This window comes from Thermobia domestica, chromosome 1, assembly GCF_964235325.1.
Source record: "Thermobia domestica chromosome 1, izTheDome1.hap1.1, whole genome shotgun sequence".
In the NCBI taxonomy this organism is placed as follows: Eukaryota; Metazoa; Arthropoda; class Insecta; order Zygentoma; family Lepismatidae; genus Thermobia; species Thermobia domestica.
Window position 1 is genome coordinate 10,889,348 of NC_137454.1, and position 17,556 is coordinate 10,906,903.

Genomic DNA, 17,556 nt, shown 5'->3' on the forward strand with positions numbered 1-17,556 from the left:
TACGACGTTTAATCATTGTATATTTTATTCAATGATATACATTTTGTAATTCTTCCATTTCTTATCACATTTTACCATCATAGCAAGAATTTTGTACATTGATTGTTTTGTAACTTTTGAAGAAAACTAATCACCTAATGCAGCACTTGGACAATATGATTAATCCTGAAACCTTCTTTATCTGGTATAATGACGCCCAGATCTGCACTGCAACAAATAGTTTTAAATTGACAGGAATCGATTTTGTACCTCAATTTTCTGACTCGGAATGCCGGAAGACCTTTAATTCTTTTGAACGCAAAATTTCAGTAGATTAATATAATGTATGTAAATTTTCTTTCAAATGTAAATACTAGAGGATTAATTCTGTAACACAAATTTCATACCTATAATCTTTTATATTTTCTACCTGTGAGATTAGTCTAATGGGAAACAAAATATTGAAATTATAAATTATATTTTCTATGAACGAAAATACAGTAGACTGACGAGTATCCGGTTCGCAACTATCCGACCGGGTTTCCTTTTATCGTAATTAAATGAGGCGTTGTATTGCCAACATTGCCAAGGAATTGGATGTGAGCCTCTGCTACAATCCTCCTACCTGTCGTGTGCAAAATACAAGTTGTGACAGGAAAAGTGCAGCGTTCAGCTCCTTGTTCATTGTTTCGTCAGTGTGTAACGGACCTTAAAACAGGACGCTTGCTGTTGTTCCTGATTATAACTATTCATTACGTGCAGTACTGTATTATTAAATTGTTTTGGGGGTATGCTTAATGTTCATAAAGAAATGAGTTCATAGAACTCCGCCCCACCCGTCTTTTTTGTCATCCGGCCTGCCCTTCGGCCGCATTAGGCCTGGTACTCGGAGTCTACTGGGAAAGAAACTGATAGATCGGGGACAGATTTTATGTTTGTTATGCATCAGTAGTTTTATTTGGGAGAAGTAGATAAACAAAACTCACTTCATTAGACTGGACTAGAATTGAGATCGTCAAAGTCTAAATGTCCTGCTGATATTTACAACTATTTGATGAGATGTCTCCCATGATAGACGAGCAACTAACTTAAATTGAAACCATGCTAACTAAAACACATATCCTGTAATTTACAATGTATCATTTTATCTGAAATTTCAAAAGGAAATGTTGAAGCATCTCCCTTACATTAATATTTTCTCCAACGTACAAACATATTTCTAAACAATATCTATTTATTATTGTGTGCTTCAAATGTTCTCTAATACTTTTAATTATGCTGTATCTCAACGATTGCTTTTATTTAAACAGTTCTCTTCTTATCTTTTCAGAACAAGATTAATGGCGAAGCGAGACGTTATTTAAGCTGATTTCACATGCACTTTCTGGTGAAGAGAAGATATGGAAAATTTGGTGTTTGTGCCTGCAGGCAACATTCAGTGCACAATCATAAAGCGCATAATTTGGATATAAATAAATTTGTTTAAAACATTCAATATTTTGCTTTTTACTAAATCGACATATTCACTTATACGACATTCGAGAGCGCCTCCAAAGACCTTTGGAAAATTAACCCTCAAACATAAACATGAAAAAGAAACACAACAGAATTAACGCACATGTTTTTCATTTTAACAAAAGAGACACTGACCAAAGCTTAATACTTTACTTTATTTTAAATTATAATTTGTTACTGTTTCGGATATCTAGCATATCCTTCTTCAGACACGATCGAAATTAATGAAAATACAGACATATCCGAAACAGTAACAAATTATAATTTAAAATAAAGTAAAGTATTAAGCTTTGGTCAGTGTCTCTTTTGTTAAAACAATTAATCCAAAGCCATGAATAGTCTTACTATGTTTTTCATTTTGGCGATATATCCTACCAAACTATAAAATAAGGGCTAACCACTCGAGAATGAAATATTGTGTAAAAGTCGAATTGTAGAACAGAAAATATTTATAACTTTAATTAGGTTGTTGTTTAATTAGGGTTAATTCTGAAGGATAAAAGAAAATTTTTGATTTGTTAAAATAAAAAAAAAGTATAATGAACTGAAACTTGACCACATTCTGTAGTCCAAGTTACATTCCTAAAATACATTCTCTCAGATACTTAAGGAAATGTATTTAAGGCTTACATTCCCTCAAGTACTTTAATGGAATATAAACCTAAATTACTATAGTCTTGGATCAAATCATTCCTGATTTATGATCCATATGTATCCTACTGACGAACTCTCTATCTATAATTCTGAAATAATACATCTGTGAACCGAAGTTGGTCAATATTTTTCCTGTTTTTCTATGATAAATCATTTTCGAAAGTTTTCTGTGTTTTATTCTGGACACCCACCCTGTATGTTTTGACATTAAGTCAATGCAGAAAACCTTTTCTAATCATGATGTATAATTGTTGGAACAGACCACAGAACAAACAAAACTGTTGGAGATTAAGGACTTCTGTACTTTTTTATATCCTTCACATATGCTTTAATATATTCCTTCTTTCAGTTTTTATTAGCATGTCTCTATATACTAACATTATGTAATGATTCCTAAGCCAATTAGCTTCGTAAAGAGTTAGTTAAGTGTGAAATGTTTCAAGTTTGGAATCGATGCTACTTCGCGAGAAAAAGGCGACAGGGTATTTTACAAAGAAACAGTAATGGGTTGTTTAAGTAAGAAATTGATCTAAAAATGTTAAGATTATGCAAAAGTTATAGTCAATAATTGCACAGAAAAAAATGTTTCAACTATTGAAGAGAAGATTATGCACCTAATGTTCTCACACATTATATGTGAATGAAGTATTATTTCGGAACTCAGCTGATCGAATATAAAAACAATAAGGAATGTAGATAATAGTGGGCAAGAAATGTACTGGCATTATTTTGATAGAGAAACGAGACGGCTATGACACTGCTTCAGTAGTAATTGCATAATAATGTCAATTCCGGAAGGAATAAAGGAACAAATGTACCTAGGGAAAATAGGGAATTTAGTGGTATAGTTGAATCAAATACAGTAATTTAACTGTTAAGGCAAAAAGATAGCTTCTGACTATACAAGAAGAAACCTTACAATCTAGAAATTGCCGATATGCCAATGATGATAGAAAACACGTTGATTAAGATTATTGCATAGTCAGAATTCTATTTTTTTTATCTGAAGTTGGTTTTTCTCCTCCGGAGGCAAGGTAGGCCTACGATTACTCAACTACGAATTGTACGTTTAGTACAGATCATTCTGCATGCATCCATGAACCTCTATCTGTTTGAAATTCATTTGGAAATACTCTCAGATAGCTGTATGGAGATTAATCTGAGACCATATGTGACAACCATCAATGTATGCATGACGAAATGATTTCATATTTGTATCAAGCCTGGTTGGTCATATAAACCTCAGTTTGTTAAGTATATGTTTTATTCAGAATAAATCAGTTTTTCTAGGATTGCATTTATCGTAAGACTAACAAGGTACGTTCATGTCCAAAATTATTGCCGCATGTCTATAAATATGTTGTTGTAGGAATATAATTTGATAACGAATTCGATCGGTATTTCTTACAATTTTAGTATGTGTATAATCAGCAAAGACATGTATGTGGCAAATTTCATGTCAAAAGAGCAGTAAATAAGAACAATAAAACGAAAATAAAACTTTCTTCTCCATTTTGCAACATTTTGTTTTACTCATTCTAATTTGGTATTTATAATTCTTTTTCTATGAAATTTACCACAAATATACATTTCCCGATTATACATAAAGTATCAGTATTAAAAGTACCCTGCAAAATCATTATCAAATTATATTCTTACAAGAAGACAGTTATAGATATGTGACAATCATTTTGGACATGAGTGTACATTCACGAAATGTCCCCTCGGGGTTCGTGTAAAATTGATTCAAATGCCAAGTTCTCCGCGGTCCAATGTGTATTATACTAATTTTAGCGGACCATAAAGGTAATTTTCATATTTATGGACCTTCATATATCCGAAATTCAATCATACACTACTAGCTTGCAGAAGTTAAAAAAAAAAACTAAATCCGGAATTATAGTTTTTTCGCTAAACTTCGCAATTCTTTGTAAATATTTTCTTCACCCTAGGCAGTAGATTAGTTGGAAAAATGACATTATTGAGTGCAAAAAGAGCATATTATCATATTATTATTATTATTATTATTATTATTATTATTATTATTATTATTATTATTATTATTAATATTATTATTATTATTATTATTATTATTATTATTATTATTATTATTATTATTATTATTATTATAATATTTACTCGCAATTCTTATTACTATTATTATAATAGTATTGAAGTTAGCTGTGTTGACTTTTATGCCCTTGGGTTTCTGGCTCATGGGACATGGTCACTGATCCAGGAATACGTAGGAACACCATGTGTATATTTGGGCAGTGATTCAGTGTGTCCATCTTAATTTGAGGAAGAATGCTTACATTTGGTATGCATGGTATGTACCTTTATATGTTTGGATAGTCCATTTTGTTCCTTTTATGGGTATAACATTGCCAAAAATTCAAAATTTGGAGAATTTTGACCTAATTTATCCTCTTTGATGAGGGTTAATTACGTTATATGGATATATATTTGAGTGTAGTATTCCATTGTCTTTTATGGAACAGTAATAACGCATTCCCTGTAAGATTTTGGGAAAGGTATCTAGGCCCACCTTTAAATTTTTGAAATTCCCAAAAGAAGATAGTATAACACAATAATATGTACTTCCGTAAAATTTATTGGTTCATATTGTGCTCTTTTATAGGTAAAATATTGTGAAAATTAATTTTGGGAGGCTTATCCTATTTCATAAGGTCAAGGTTATTTGGCAATTAGCAGATATGTATAGAACCCTAGAATACTGCTAAATAATATTTCGTTATATGGTTAGTGTACAGGTTACCAGTAGTGTACTAACCATATAATGAAATATTATTTTGTACATTGAGTGTTAACAAAATTGAAAGTCCCTGGATTCGATTCCTGGTAGAAGTCATTGTTTGATTTCCTGTCTGAGCATATATGGATCAGATCTCATGCTATAGATTCATGACTCGCATACCCATGGATTTGAAAAGGAACATAAAACGTTAAATCAATCATTGAATTAAAAAAAGTATGATTTCCTTTTGATTTTATGTCATTCTTTCAGTACTTGCATCAAAGTTTTTATGCATCTTATTTTAATATCTTGATTATTTTCCGTGCAATTGGAAATTTGGTGAAAGTTGAAACACAGTGTAATGATATTGGGTATAGTAAAACATTAGAAATACTATATGAAAACCTAAGTTTCATTTTTTTTAAATATGGATAATTGTTTTCGTATCATGTGATATGCATGTGTATCATCTCAATCCGGAGGTGAAGTCAGTCTTCTTCCTTGACAGAACTCTACGTTACGGGGAAACATTTCATGAAATTATTCCTCACATCATATAAAAACGAATCATTTCGGACGTAGTCCTTGAATATCCCTGTATGCAGTTTAATTTTCAACACGTGGTGTATTTTACGACTTATGTGTAGTTATTGTTACGGACTTTCACTTTAAAATATTAAAATTATTTTGTAAATCTGAAAAAAATGACACTCATCTAATTTACTGACAATCACTCAGCGCTTACGAAAGTTCTCTTGTCATTGTCTAGGCTGAGTGTATTAATATCAACGCAATAGCCATATACTAATACATGTTGATCTTCATTTGTTTATCCTGAACATTCTAAGAAAACTATCGCGATTATTAAAGATTGTAGCACCAACTAAGAAATCACATTCTCAAAAGAAACAAGAACTGTCAGTAATGAGCGTCTTTACTTTGAAAGATTAACTTCGTTGGTCTCTTCTCCTTTCATACATATTTAATTTAATTTTCGATCAATAAACGGCCACACTCTATCCGATATATTTTGATTGAAGTAAAATATTAAGTGCCTGAACAGCTGTTAGTTTCACATTCATTATTTAATAGATAATAACGGTTTGGAAATGAACGATCAAATCTAAGGATAGTAACAAGATATTTACTACGCGTTACTCACTCATTTACATTGTACACTTACCAGACTATTTCTCGGATAAAGGGTTGGATGAATTTTATGTCCACGGTATGGAATTGATCATATCTTTTCTGAAACTAAGTCTACACTTTTTTTTTTTTTGTAAATGAGGTTACTATCAGGATAATTGCCAAATTTAACAAAAGACTTACTTCGAATGCCACCCCCTTTTCCTATATTAAAATATCAACATTTGGCATTTTCACACACACTGATAATTACCTTCACTTGCCGGAAATAGCGAAAATTAACGTGGTTTAATTTTTTTTCATAAACGTTACGTATCTTTGTGAACGTGATGTTGTGTATTCAGCTTGTTATTTTTCCTCAAGCTTTAATAAATACTAATATATTCAGGCAACGTATGGTCTCTTTTCAACAGTTAGAGATGATTTAATGTTTTCATTTTAAGTTTTTTTTTGTGTGTGTTATTTAAACTCCAGGGCAGAAATGACTTTTGACCTCTCCGCCTTGAGAATTTTTTAGTTCAAAATTTCGTATCGCTTATGAAAGTATGATGGATTTCCGAATTGTTACTTCTTTGAATCTTTCTGAATCATTCATAGTTTAACAGAGTAAGTTCTCGTACAGAGACTACTCTGAAGCAAGGTTGTGATGTTAACTACCAGTATATGTATATTGTGGTACTACCCGAAAAAGAGGCCGATAGTAATAGTATTTGCTGCATTTTGTATCAGTATTTTGCAATTATTTTTTCACGACTCACATCCCAAACTACAGTATTTATTGTTAATCACTTTACTTTCGCTTAAAGATTAACATACCTTAGTAGAGATTAATAAATATCATTATTGCTTGTTGATCATAGCGATATGAAAAGTTTGTATTATGTACATTAATCACTAAAGTTGTTTATGGTTTCCTTGCATTAGCTCTTGCTAACAACTCTCGCCCAGTCGGGCTTCATATTAGGGCTAAACCAATACTACATTCAATTTGACAGGCTGCATCCTTTCTTCTGGCTTAAAATATACATTCCAAAATTTTACTGTCTCTTGACACAACGGATAGACTTAATCTGATGTAAATACTTATCCTTTTATGGACTTTGCACAAACAACTTTGTACTAAATATTTCGTAGTAAGTCACTTGAGACAAATACCATTATAAACACGTAGCTTATTCTTAAGGGAACAACTAAATGGGCTTCACCTGTACACAGAACGCCCATTGTTTATACCACTAATCACGTTTTTCTTAAAAGAAAAATCCCGAAAATCACACACACGTTATTCTTGGATAACAAAAGGTTCAATACGTTCTGCAAGCTAACAACAATATTATTTACATAGTCGCAGTATTATTGAATTTTTTTACAGACAAGAATTTCAGCCATTTACAATAGAAGATACGTTTTGAATTTCTATTGGCATTACTCTGATCAATCTATCTAATGTAATTGTATATTAGTAATCAGTGTTCTTAATCTTAAGACAAAAACGATCCTAGAAAAATGATTGTAACATATTGCAAGCATCATTTATAATGGATAAAAAATATGTATTTAAGAAAGAGAGGCCTATATGACCAAAGAGACTTGTTACAAATATGAAATCATTTTTTTATGTATACAATAAGTGATTTTAGATACTTCCTCTGATTTATCTCCATACAACTATCTGGGAGTATTTTCAAAGGAATTTTAAACATGATGTACGTTCTTTGATATACTCAAAATTATTTGCACTAACGATACAACTCGTAGTTGAATAAATATAGGTTTAAGCAATGATTTACCTTGGCTCCGAAGGAGTAAAGAAAACGATAGATGAAATATAGAATTCTGAGGACGCAATAATCACACAAGTTTTCTGTCATCATTGGCATATGAGAAATCCATAAATCCTAATGTTCCATCCACTATAGTGATCATCTATCCTCTTTGCCTTAACGTTGGAATCACTGCATTTCATTATACACATTATACAATACAACTGCGTTTCCTATTTCCCCTTGATCAATTTGTTCCTTCATTACTTCCCAAAATGAACGTTATTATCGAATTAAATTAAAGCAATGTCCTAGCATCTCTTTTGGCTATCTAATTTCACAATATGTTTCGTTCCGACTATTATCTACATTTCGTATTGTTATTATTATATTCGATAAACTAAGTTCCACATTTATAATTCATTCCCTTATGATGTTTGGGAATATCCGGTACATGACCTGTTCAATATTTGAAAGACTTTTATTCATTTAAGGACCATTAATTTTGCATAATCTTAACATCCGTTTGAGGTCAATTCCTTAGCTAACAAGGCATAAGTTCTTTTCTAAAATATCTTGTCGCCATTATCTCGTGATGTATCTTCAATTGCAAATTAGAAACATTTCATATATATACCTAATTCTTTACAAAACTAATTGTCCTATGAATTATTACAGAATGTTAGTAAATATATAGGAAAATGCTATTAAAAACTTGAAAGAAGGAACATATTCAAGCATATCTGAAGGGTATAAATAATATAAAGAAGTACTTAAGCTCCAACAATTTTGTTTGTTTCCTGCTTCAGCTCCAAAAATTTATTATACATAGTAATTAACCCCTTACCGCATGCCGTGCCATATATAGCACATACTCTTTTTTCACTTTAGCTTTTTTTTGTGATTTATCAAAGGCATCAAATGACTGTTTTGTCTGCTGTGTGAGATATTGACGTGTATGAATAAAAGATTTTGGTGTCATCTGGCATGTTCTTTGTGAGTTGTAAGTGTGTCATATTACTTATTTCTCGTCGGAATTAAGTGAAAAATTTAAAATTCAAGTTTTAATTCATTTTTCAAATTCCCATACAAGGATTTCCAATACTGATTATTTTGCTAAAAGGGAAAAATCATGCAGAAAGGGGTTAAAATTGCTTTCTGCAATGATTTAATGTCAAAACATACATGATGGGTGTTCAGGATAAACACCAAATCATTCGAAAATGAATTTTCACATAAAAACAGGAAGCTAAATTGACTTACTTGGGATCAGAGATGTGTTATTTTGAAGTTATAGATAAAATTTGTCAGTATGATACAAATGGATCATAAATAAAGAAGGGCTTGACGCAAGACCATACTGAATATTTTAGGCTTGCATTTCATTAACGAACTCGAACGTACGAAATGTGTGTCAAGTTTCAGTTCATGATATTTTTCGATTTTAAAACCATCATAAATTTTCTTCTATGCTTCAGGATTAACAGTATCACCGTCAATGTTCCACAACAATAGGTATATTCCTGTAATCTAAGTTACAAATATGTTTTGTTCTACAATTTGGCGTTTATACAAAATTCGGTTCTCGAGTCATTATTACTTATTTTGTAGTTCAGTTGTATACATCTTCAAAATGGAAAATGTTTGCTTTCTTTCTGTTTATTTTTGTGTGTGTGTGTGTGTGTGCGTGTTTATGTTTGAGGGTTAATTTTCCAAAGGAATTTGGAGTTGTTCCCGAACGTCGTGTAAACGAATATATTGATTTAGTAAAAAGCAAAATATTGAATGCTTTAATCAAATTTATTTCTACATAAGTTATACATTTTTTGATTGTGCATTGAATGTTGTCTACAGGAACAAACATCAAATTTTACTATTCTTTCGCAACGGAACGTGCATGTGAAATCAGGTTGAATACCTTCTCGATTCATGATTGGTCTTATCCTGAAAAGATAAGAAAGTAACCGTTTAAATAAAACAAATAGTTGAGCTATAGTATAATTAAAAATATTAGAGACATTTAAAGCACACAATAATAGATATTGTTCAATAAATATTTGTACGTTGGAGAAAATGTTAATGTAAGGGAGATGCTTCATCATTTCGTTTCGAAATTTCAATATATCTATATATATATATATGTATATAGTAAATTACAGGATAGTATTTGAGTTATCATGGTTTGAAACTATGTTGGTTGTTCGTTTATCATGGGAAACGTCTCGTCAAGTGGCAGCAACTATCAACCAGATACCTTATAAGGGAACAATCCGATTTGGTGAATTCAATTGCTGAAAATGATTGCTAGCACTGGATGCAGCACTAAAAGTAACAGAGAAAATGATGGTGTTTAGTGGCAGACCGTATACAGGGTGGGAGATAAGTGAGGGCAAAGTGCGAAAATATAATGTAGAAAATGTCTAGAAATGCCATGTTAATTTTGAAATGAGTAGAGAGATTGAGGTCATGTGTTGAATATGAGGAATGCATGTAGAGCTTCAGTGAATAGTCTTAATGTGAATCATTAGGGACAACTAAAAAGTCGTCATGTTGGAATTAGCGCAAAAAGAATATATGGGAAAGGGATCATGTGGCATACGGCTCTTGACGAACACCGTCTATTGAAATCAATAGTGGCCAATACAGTTTGAGACCTCTGTTTACTTGCAACTGTTATGAAACTTAAGAATGATTGTGTTGTTGGTACAAAAATGGAGACAACGATGCGCACATTTGAAACATGATAAAAATGGACAATCGGGCTCGTCACAGCTCTTTCCGGAATTGAAATTGAAGCAATAGTCGACAGGTGTCATGAATGCGCCAGGTGTTGTTTGCAAATATCCAGTTTTGTAGAAAATATATTTCATCATAACTCGGAACCTTGGTGCTGTAAACTGGAAGAGGGTCAATGATTGCAAGTTAATGAATTGTTAAGTTGTCATATTTTGGAGTCAGATGAGGGAAAAACGGTCTGTTATATATTTTACGAAATTCGTATACGAACGGAAGAAGAACACATTCAACGGTTGTATGAGTGACGTGCAACCATCAGGAATAAGGAATTGGGTAAGTTCAACATTGCCCGATTTCTGCACCAACTCTTCATCTTCTGGCTTTTAATGAATCAACCAGGAGCAGCAGTTGTGTCTGCTGTATAGAAGGCCAGAAAATGTCAGTCATGAACTCTTTCAGGTTGTCCTTAGTCATATTTGCACTTTTAGCAGCATATGAACGAATATTGGGTGAATCAAAACGCTTCTTGACTGGAAAGTGGCTTCACTCATGTTTGAGGTTGTTCCGCATTCACGTCACCTTTGCGGCAGTATTGGTATATTGCCAAACATGGAACGCCTCCTGTTGCAGAAGTCTCAAACTGTATTGGTCACTATTAATTTCAATATACGGTGTGCGTCCAGAGCCATATCTCACATGATCCCTTTCCCGTATATTCGTCTTGCACAAATTCCAATATGGCAGCTTTTCAGATGTCCCCAATGATGCAAAATAAGTCTATTCAGTGAAGCTCTACATGCATTCCTCATATCCAACATTTGACCTCAATCTCTCTATTCATTTCAAAATTAATATGGCATTTCTAGACATTTTCTATGTTCTATTTTCGCACTTTTCCTTCACTTATCTCCCACCCTGTATACGGTCTGAACCTAAACACCCTTTTCTTCTGTGTTACTTTTGGTGCTGAATCCAGTGCTAGCAATCATTTTCAGCAATTAAATTCTCCAAACCGGAATGTTCCCTTGTTATAGTTTGAAGAAATACATTCTAATCCAGTTAAATGAAGTTATTTATCTACTTTTCCCAAGTAAAACTACTGATATATGACCAAAATAAAATCTATTCTTGATGTACTTCTCTCTTTATATTTATGTTAATAGAAAATGTAATTTTTTTTATTTGAATATTTTGTTTCCCATTGGATTAAACTCATAGGTAGACAATCTAAAAGATTATATGTGTAAAACTTATGCTAGAGAGGTAATTTTCAAATACATTTGAAAGAAAGTTTAATCTAAGACATTAAAGTATTGATTTGTTGCTCACATAAGAATTAAAGGTTTTCCGGCATTTCGAGTCAGAAAATTGAGGTACAAAATCGATATCTGTTAATTTATATCGATATCTATTGGCAGCACTGTGTGTCCTGGTTATTACTATACTAGATATAGAAGGTTCCAGCATTCGTCATGTTGTCCAAAAGGTGCATTGAGTCATGAGTTTTTTTTTTCTATTTTTACAAAACAATAAATCTAGAAAATGTTGCTATGATGGTATAATGTGATAAGAAATGTTATAATCACAAAATACGTATCATTGAACAAAATATGCAATTACTAAATCTCGTAAATATTTATACAACCATTTTTCATCAGACATAACTTCATCTTCGCAAATGATTCCCCAAATGTCACAATTATCTAAACATAGAAATAAACATGTACCTGAACGCATCTAAAAAAACATAAATTAGGTCTATCATTTATAGAATATGTAAGTTAATTTTACTTACTTAAGCAAGTCGTAATGAAGATTTCATTTTCTAAAACAATAAAAAGAAAATATTAATACACAAACAATTTAAAATATATTCAAAAAAGATTAAAATAACGAAACAAAAATAAAAAAATAAATCATTTACATTAACTATAACAATACGTAAAAGGCAATTACTTACAAAAAACACAAAATATTTCTTGTAACAGAATCTTAGCCAATCCTTGTTTGTAATTAAAAATTACTTGTTTTCAGTATCATTTATCTATTTCAAATTCTTCATTCCATGTTTTACATTCTCCACTGGATCTATATAAAATATAAATAAAATTCTTTATAAATAAAATTTTCTGCATGTTTCTTCCAGGGTTGAAAGAAATCAGTTTCTTTTTTTTAAAAAAGGAACAAAACACGGTTTAAAACAAGAGAAAGATGTTCTGATAAGTTAACTAACAAGCATTTAAACAATATAATAAACCTTAAAAACAAGGGGACAAAAAAAGAGACAAAATAAATTGTAGATCAGCACATCGACCTGCTGTAGCCACGGGAAATGAAAACATTCACATAGGAAGAAAATTCAATAATATCTTTAAGTTTTACGTCCTACGATTATGTCGGCAAGGCTAAAGGAGACGGTGATAATGAGAAATGAATGAAATGTTCGAATGAAAAAAAGTAGGAGAAAACGAGAGAATCCGGAGAAAACCGACGCACAGTGTTTGTCCACTACAAGCCTCATTTGGCATGAACTGGAATCTAACCAAGGACCACATGCACCAAAGATGAACGGTCTTCCACTGAGCCACCGCAGCCCCATACAGGTAAGAATATCTAAACAGAAAAGTAACACATAAGCACGAGAAGTTAGATAAAGACTGTGGCGCATGAACGCTACTCAATTGTGGAAGGTGACCTGCCAATAATAGCAGAATAAAATGAAATAAAATGAAATCTTTAATTTCAACGTTCCACGTTTTATGTACCAAGGCCAAAGGGAACAGCGATAATGAGAAATTAATGAAATGGTGATATGAAGAAAGTGGGAGAAAACGGGAGAACCTCGAGAAAACCCACGCAAACGGTGTTTTTCCACCACAAAGCTTACTTGGTGCAAGCTGGAATCGAACCATAAACCCAATACGCCAAAGGCAAACGCTCTGACAGCCACTGGAGTCCTTAATGGCAGGACACCTCTAAAGATAATGGTATTATAAGTTCTGAACTTTCCGACAACGGATGTCTCTGAAAAAAGTCCTACCTATTCAATTTAAAATGTGAAAATAATAATTTAGCATTTCTTCGTCTGTTTTCGAAGTTTGTCATTTTAGTATTAACAAGGGACGTATGCGAACCGTGACAGCTAGATATTTATGAAAATTATTACCCTGGCTAATTGTGAGTCACTAATAATCGCGGTGATGGTCACTCGGTGCGGAAATGCCTTGTTCACCTGCTATGAATAACACATATACCAAGCAGTGACCGGGTGAGGCTGGGCCGAGTTATGTATACTCCAAGAACGCCGGAAAAAGATAAAAAAATGACAAATATGTACAGGTAGCCTCATACCTACGGGAGGGGACACGTGACCAAGAACACGGTAGTAATGTCACACAAGCAGTGTTGCCCTTCCAACACAAACTTAATAGTTTTTTTATGGAACGTATACCATCTTATGGCATTAAAACAATGGTATAAAACGTGAAAGAAAATAAGCAAAAGGTGGGTTATCAGTATTGCCATACAAGGTAGATATAAGGCTCTAAAGTTAAAAAATTATTGAGTTCGTACAGAAAAACAAACAAATGTACAACAACAAGAGTGCAGAAGGAAAAATGTGCAATAGGATGTAAACTTGACTAACGGGTTTGATCGAGTCATATTGAGTGTGCGGCTAGGGTGAGAAATATACATATTTTGCCACACTATCTATGACTTTTCTGTTGTATGTATTAGTGTAATATGTTAAAATATTTTGCGCCTGTATAGTACTGGTATCATGAGTGCAATGTGTTTTGTCTTCGTCGTTGTCTCACATGCTAACATTTCTTATATTCTCAACTGACACCCATCACAAACCAGTAATCTTGGCGAAGATTTTCTGTACTCTTTTCAGGTTAAGCCGTCATTTATGTGGTTTGGAAGGCATGCAGGATTTTGTGCACTGTTGCAACCTAAAGACAGTTCATTTTGTAGCTCTCGAGAACGGTTCTAGATATCGATTCCGCAAAACACCATTGGAATTGCTGCACTACAGGAAGACTTGCTGTTCGCATTTCCGCATTATTTCACAAGGGATTTCTTTCTACGGCTACTCTAACATGTGACCTTTTTGCATTAATATTGTATCAAGCTCGTAAGCTACTGGATGCTGTACATGCTGTAGTTTACTCCTTACTATGCATTGGTTCCTTCTGCCGTCTTGTTGTTGTTCTATATTCGTTCATTTTTTGTACCGACTAGATAATTTCGCAACTTTAAAGCCACATATCTCCCTTAATGGCAACACTGAAACCTACCGTTTGCTTATTTTATTTTACGTTCTACGCCACTTGTTTTAATTTCATAAAGTAGTATACGTTTAATTTTTTTTAAATATATGCTTGTGTTGGGATGGCAACACTGCTTCTGTGACACTACTGCCGTGTTCTTGGTCACGTGTTCCCTCCCGTAGACATGAGGTTACCTGCATACATTTGTCATTTTCTGCCTTTTCTCGGCGTTTTTGGGGTATAATTTGGTATAGCTCATCCAGTCACTGCTTGATAAATGTATTATCCGTAGCGGGCAAAAAAAGCATTTCCGCACCGAGTAACTATCACCACGAGGATGAGCGATCTACAATTAGTTACGGTACCAATTTTCATAAATATCTAGCTGTCACGGTTCGCACATGCCCCTTGTTAGGTATTCATCGTTTAGAAACGGGATATTTTTGTGAAGTATCCTGTCCATTTCCCTCAGAAGATATACGATATTTTTCTTTCTGAAATCATTTGCCTGTTGCCCAAGTACACGTATTACAATGTTCAAATCTCCAAGAACATCTTAGTTTAAGATAAGTTGTCGACTTACCCCTTCAGGCCCCATATTTCCTGGAGCCGCCTGCGCTTCGTAAACACTGACAGCCATAAGAGCCATGATGACAACAACAAGTTTAAAGAGTGTTGAAGCCATTCTAGTGATTTACTTCGTACCGTTCTGTGTACTATGTAACATACTTCACATTCTGAGGTCCATTTTATACACATTTAACAGGAAGCATTTTCCGATATACATAGCAAATGTACTAATATTGATGATAGAAATTTTGTATTGTCAGGAAACATTAAAAGGAACATTACACGTATCGTTATAGGTATAAAATGACGGAAATGTCAGTTAATAGTCCTATAATGTATGCTATAATTCACGTTTTATTAATATAGGAACTACTTCAGTCTTTAAAGATTTACGTATGCTTTTTGAATTATCTTATCTTCCAATATATGACTCTTATTTCTTTATGTCCAAAGCTTGAGTGAAATTCCATTAGTTAATTACTTCGATTAAAAGCTCATAACGTTTAAGGTTTGCAGATAAAATATTTTCTTATTACCTTAACTATTGTATTCCTCATAAGCTGGTGTATTAAGAATTACATCAGTATGTATGTTATAGAAGTTTAAATATCTCAATATTATTGGAAATTCTCAACCAAAACTAACTAACTATGACCTATGGTATACACGTTAGCTTCTATGAAATTAGATATGCTGTAGCCGCCATGAGGAATTCATTGGATATAATCTTATTGTTGTTGTTCTTATGTAATTAACAATGAAGCAACCATTTACCACTACTGAGATGTTTAGCACCATCTTGTGCTAAACAGAATTTACCACCATCTTCTTTGTACTTTACAATCGAAGTCTGTATGCAGTTGGAATTTGAATTATCAAGTCAACACTAGTCATGTGCTGGGTACTTTTTTTTTTCTTTTTGAACAACACGTTTTGTATTAATTTTACTCATAAGTACTTTGAAATGCAAATTGCCTTTCTACTGATTTCTAGGCGATTGGCTACTTGCTGCACACCCTCCAATTTCAACTGGAATGTTTTTTTACAGAAATATTAAAAAGCGTATATTAATCACTCTCCCTAATATATTTGTCCATACAGGCAGATAGCCAGGATTTCGTGAAGGGGGGAAGGGGGGGGGTCCGTGACATGAAATACTGTGGTCGTCACACCAGAGACTCGATCATTCTAAACTATTTTACTGGAACATATATTTTTTCGTTTAGTCAAGATTTCGTAACGGAGGGGTTGGGCGTAACATGAAATTCTGAAGGCCAAGGAGCTAGATCAATCTGAACTACTTTACTATCAACATATATTGGTTTGTTAGGACAATAAAATGAGGATATGTTGGTAAGTATTTTAATAATAAACTATGAAGAAATCTCGAGTAAAATAATAATAATAATAATAATAATAATAATAATAATAATAATAATAATAATAATAATAATAATAATAATAATAATAATAATAATAGTACGTATTGAAGGTGTTACAATATTTAATTCCTTCCTCTGTTTATTCAAATATAACAATTTTCCTTTCATTATGACCTCAACTATTGTAAAAAGTACATATTTATTATTATAAAAAGTACATACTCAATAATGTCTTGTAAAATATTTTACAACATCTGCGTTCCTTTCTCTGTTAAATCAAATGCTAACAGAACTTTCTTTTCACATAAAATTTTTGTTTTTATTATTCCGTCAACTACTGTTGGTTCCAAATGACAGGTTAAAGGATCGGTAGAAAATTGTTTTTGAAATAACATGTTTGATACTGCAGGGTGCGATGAAGAACAATTATGTTAAAAAATGTCCACGCTGCTACACAATGGAACTATGCTTTCTGAAACTTAATATCTCCCTGACTAGTGGCAGAAATTCTGAGAATTCCATAGCTTTTTTCAAATTCCCTGACTCTTCCAGGATATATCGCTCACCTTGCCACCATGCAAGTAATACAAATCTCCTCATAACAAAGAGTAACCAAAAGCTTCCTATAGTTTTTATTTTTATTTTTAACGCTGATCCTTCTTTTTTCCATTTCATTTTGTTTCATCATTCCTTATTTTTTTTTTCATTTCTGGTCTCGAAGGAAGGCGGGTCCGGTTCCCCCGGACCCCCCTTGGCTACGTCCCTGGTCCATACAT

General features: G+C 32.7%; 2 long non-coding RNA genes across 2 annotated transcripts in view; both read right to left on the minus strand.

The window, feature by feature from the left end:
* Positions 1-17,556, minus strand: part of LOC145665909 (uncharacterized) — a 473,463-nt gene that overhangs the window by 43,979 nt on the left and 411,928 nt on the right. The gene's annotated exons all lie outside the window — the stretch shown is intronic.
* LOC145665907 (uncharacterized) lies at positions 9,653-15,533 on the minus strand. Its single transcript, XR_014127678.1, has 3 exons — positions 15,412-15,533; positions 12,350-12,379; positions 9,653-9,762 (listed from the first exon to the last, which is right to left on the minus strand). It is a non-coding gene; the product is annotated as an uncharacterized LOC145665907 (long non-coding RNA).